The sequence below is a fragment of the Belonocnema kinseyi genome, chromosome 1 (genome assembly GCF_010883055.1).
Source record: "Belonocnema kinseyi isolate 2016_QV_RU_SX_M_011 chromosome 1, B_treatae_v1, whole genome shotgun sequence".
In the NCBI taxonomy this organism is placed as follows: domain Eukaryota; kingdom Metazoa; phylum Arthropoda; class Insecta; order Hymenoptera; family Cynipidae; genus Belonocnema; species Belonocnema kinseyi.
The window spans coordinates 116327187-116332039 of record NC_046657.1 but is presented as its reverse complement, the minus strand read 5'-3'; the positions used below and the strand labels follow the sequence as shown (position 1 = coordinate 116332039).

At 29.8% G+C, this 4853-nt stretch overlaps 1 long non-coding RNA gene across 1 annotated transcript; it reads left to right on the top strand.

Moving 5' to 3' along the window:
- The first annotated feature begins 209 nt into the window (after positions 1 to 209).
- LOC117173172 lies at positions 210 to 2849 on the top strand. The gene is made up of 4 exons (XR_004467123.1): positions 210 to 319; positions 1808 to 1938; positions 2019 to 2403; positions 2595 to 2849. It is a non-coding gene; the product is annotated as an uncharacterized LOC117173172 (long non-coding RNA).
- Positions 2850 to 4853: the final 2004 nt, after the last annotated feature.

Below are 4853 nucleotides of genomic sequence, written 5' to 3'. Positions count from 1 at the left end.
AAAGAAATTTGTTGTTTAATACGATTTGTTTGATTCAAATAAATGATTCCATTAAGTCAAGGAATAATTTTGTGTAAACGTCTTATACTTGGAATAAAGAACTTATTTGATTCAAACAAATAATAATTCTTCGTGCGTCCGCGTCAGTTTCTGGCCCTTGCAGCGCCACTTAGTTTTAGGCATTCAAAATGGTAGTTGAATCGTTTCATGTATCCACGTGTTTGCTCGTGTGAGAAATAAAAGTTGAATGGAAGTATTCGTTTTCAAAAATTGCTTGCAACCTGGGACCTACCCAATGATGTAATAGGAAATTTTGAAGGTAAGTTATTCTCTTACTATGTTCTGAAACGTACTAAAAATATTTGAGGCTTTGTTTTGAAATCTAAAATTCTCGGTGTATCGTCTAACCTAAAACCTATAACGGTCATGGGATATATAGCGGCGATGAAAGTGATGGGCAAGTTCCTTTTAAAAAGTTACCATTTATGGTTATATTTTCAAAACGTAACTCTTTCTTAATTACTTTTGTATTCAATAAATATAATGTATGGAAAATGTCGAAAGCTTATTTCTATCTGATGCATACAGTGTTGCCACGCAGTAACTGAAATAGCTTTTATTCACTTTTCTTTCTCAAACCTTTTTTCGTCACTTTTTTCGGCTAGTCGCTATTGTTCCTTCTTTAAATGAAAATATCACTATAGTCACTTCTTTTAATAAACTTAAACAGAGAACTACAGGATTTACATATTTTATTAAATATTTTTGAAACTCCTGCGGATTATTTTGGGTTCACCTTGAGTTATTTGAAATTTCATTCAAATGAACTGAATTCAATAGACCTTTAAATTTGTAGGCATTTTATAAATTCTTATTCAGTAATTCTATACACTCTGATTAATCTGAATTCAATAGCATTTTTTGGATTTTAAAATGTCTCTATTAATTTAAATTATTTTTAATTTATGTTTATTTCGTATGAATTCTAAATAATTTCTCCGAAATTATTTTTGATTTTTTCTTTAATTCTTTGAAATTCTCTTGAATTTATTTATTTACACTACAGCTTTTCTACATTTACCCTTAATTGCTTTAAACCCACGTTGAACTCTTAGGTGTTTTATCACTTTCTTCTGAATTTCCTTAAATTCTTCTAAATTCACTCCAATTTTACTGGAGTCAGTGGTATGCTTGGCGTATTGAAAGTTTTAATAAATTTAAATTAAATTTTTATACATTTCATCGAATTCTTCATGTTTCTCTTAAATTTCTCTGAATTCGCTCGAATCCTATTAAATGAATTGGTTTCTTCTTTCTTGAAGTTATCCTGAACAACAAGAATTTTTGAAAAGCTTCGTCATTAAATCTATTCCTTTTCGAGTTCAATGTAATTCTTCTCGTACTAAAAAATCTTTCGAAAACTATCCGCTATAATTTGAATAGCGTAAATAAAAAAGTACTGGCAAACCCAATGTATTGATTGCAATGAAAAAGTTTAGTTAACTATATTTCGAAAGTAACTAAAAATGTAACGATTTTGATATATTTCTAATTAACGAAATTTGACTAGTTATCAATTCCTTACTTATCTACAAAAGTAACTTCGTTACCACAATCGTTACCATGCAGTAAATAGTTTAAAGAAGCTAATTACTTCACATCACTGGTTAGAGGAGGACACTTCAAAAATTTTAGAACTTCAGTTTTATATTAGAAACTTCCTTTAGCTTTTAAAAATACAATAAACGTATCTTTAATAAGAATAATAAAAAATACAATTAGAATTGATCAATATCTTATCTGTCAGTTAATGAAACTGATGAGTTGAATTTATTAACTATGTCAAAAGACGATATTGACGATCTTTTCAACGGATACACAATCTGATTAAAATCCCGATTTAAGAAGCACTTAAATGACTACCGAGAAAATCAGATGGTAAAATTTTTTAATATTTCAAGACTGATATCCTGTTAACCTGAAAATATTGTAGTTTTTGACGTAATTACATATAATAGGTAAGTCAAAGTACTATTATTAAAGCGTAATTATCAACCGGACTCTAATTTCGGCCAAAAACGTAAACGAGAAAATTATGAAGATGATAGAGTTTTGAAAAAATCAAATTCAAAATTAATTGATGGCTCCGAACTTAACCGTTTCGATGAAAGATTTAATAAGGAATGTTCTGAAGCACAGTCTCTGCTAAATAACGATTTTTTGAGAGAGGAGGTAGCGTCACAAACTAGAAAGCAGTCTAGCAATTATATAACGGAATTTTTGGAGGGAGAGAGTTCTGAACATTTGAAACAAACAAATAATGGGTCCGAATGGAATAAAGGCACCCATAATTTCTGAACTGAATCGAGTAGTAGAGACCAATTTTTTGATCTTCATAATCTCGTAAGTTTACTATCTGAAGAGCCAATCAAAAAAGGAAGTAATAAAATAGAAATTCATGATGAGAAATATTCTTAGTGAAAACATCTTAATACTTTGGTGTAACAATAATTTATTTAACTTTTATTTAACTTATTCAGTACTCGATTCTAAGTTTGTGTTCCATCAGCTTATTAATCATTTATATTTTTTAGGACCCAGAAAATTTTCTGAACAACATTAATTCGGATAAGCTACTCCTATTTAAGTACAAAAATAGAGCAATAGACTATGATGGGCAAAAAATTAGTAGAACTCATTATTCATGGTCTCATGGAACAGCCAATATCGAGCAGTAGTGCCTCCAACAAAGTTGAGTTGTGAATTTCTACTCACTTATCTTCACACATAAAAATATATATTAAATATAAATATTCTTTTTGTAATGTGCTATAGGTACATGTACTTAAATGACAGATAATTTTGCAGTGAATAATTATTAAAAAATAATCAAAAATTTTCTTTTCATTTCTACTTTAAACTTGAATCCAGGATAGGCACTGATTGGGAAAACTGTGCATTAACCAGGAATTTTGAGTACCCCAAAAAATCCGGGATACGTTTTGAATTGTGCTCAATGTTACCAACTAGCCCCTTAAAAAATCAAAGATAATTTTACTTTTAATATCTTAAAGCTCATGTTTTGTTCAAAAATAAAATTTTTTATATAATTTATATTTATTCATTTGAAGCAGATGTGTTGATGGTTTTTCTTTTTAAATATTAAAGTTAGATTTAATTAATTTACGTACCAAAAAGTTATATTTTAGATATTTAACTTAGTAATTATGCAAACTTCATTGATATAATTAGTTGCTAATCGATATAAAAATGTTATAATTTATGGATACTCTAAATATTTCGAAAATCAAATTTGACGCTCCACAAGAAAAGGCTCGACGTTTTCGGTGCAAAGTCATACATATAAGGGAACATATACAAATTAATTCTTCATATTTTAGGCTTAGAATGTACACTTTAGGTCAGAAATTGAAGCACATGGGTGATTTTAGAGAATGTAACCTTTAAAAACCGCTTTACAAAAAACTAATTTAAACTTGGCAAATACTATAAGCTTACGTGTTATATTATTTATTTGAATGTAAAATTTACCCACCTGAATAATTTTTATATACGTTTAAAAGTAAACCAGGAAAAAATTATTCTTGAATAGGAAAGAGCCGGGATTTTTTTCGGAATTTTGAAGAGCACCTTGCAATCTTCTTATATTTTTGTTAAAAGGCCTCAATTAAAAAATTATCACTTTGCCATTTTGGCTTTGAGAGGCTTTTCCAAAAGAGGATGGGCGGGTGTACAACATAGCTTCTACAGAGAGACCTGGGCAAGTGCTTTCTAAAGGGAAGCTTCCAGACAGATACCGAAACTGCATGACAGCTCCAAAAAAAAATTGGACTAATAACGCGAGCAGGAAGAAACATCAAAGATGAAGATAATGACTCTAAAGAAGAATTTGATGTCTTTCGTAAGGATATAAAAAGTACATTTATTTTTAACTGCAGATAGCAATATTACTTATGTTCCTAATTTGTAATCACAGTTCTAGGCGAAGAAGGTTCAAAGAATGAGGCAGTACAATGGCTTACAAACAATTTTGAACCATGGGACTCAGTGGTCAGAGTCTGCTTCTGGTAACATCGAGTCGATATTTAAACATTGGCCTATTTTAAGGCAACCACGTGGATTAGAATTGGTATTATCAGAAAACTGATGCTATTTTATATTGAAATATAAAACTCTATGCCTGGTAAAATTATTTTTCTACAGATCTTCAGTGATTTTGTGTGTCAATTCGAAAGAGAAGGAAAGCTATGGATCCAATGGCCAAAGTTTTCCACAAAAATAATCACTTTAATGGCAAGTAAAATAAAAGATAAAACCGCTTTATCATTGTTGGCTACTTCGGAGTTGCCTGATATTCCTGAGGGTATGATTCTTAATAACAAACATTATAGCAAATTAAAGAAATTGTTAGACTCACTGAGAGCACATGCTTAAATGAGTAGTTTATTAGGAGATAAAATTATTTATGTTTAAAAACTGCTGATAATTTGTTGGATTTAAAGAAATGTGCAAAAGGAATGCAACAATAACCTTTTTAATAATTGATGAAAATTGGTGAAATTGAACAAAATGAAAATGAATGTTGTGTGTGTGTGTATGTGTGTTCAAACTAGATGCGTGACCAAACTATACTTAATAAGCTAGAGTTCTGACTATAGTACAATACAACTTTTTTGACAAGTGCCGTTAGAGAGTTAGTCGGCATCGTTTGCTTCTTGACTTACTATATCTACGAGGGTAGTTCAATAAGTCCTTAGAATGAAGTATAAAAACAACTTTTTTTGGGTAAATTTTTTTTTATTTTTCAACATAATCTCCTTGGAGCTCTATAC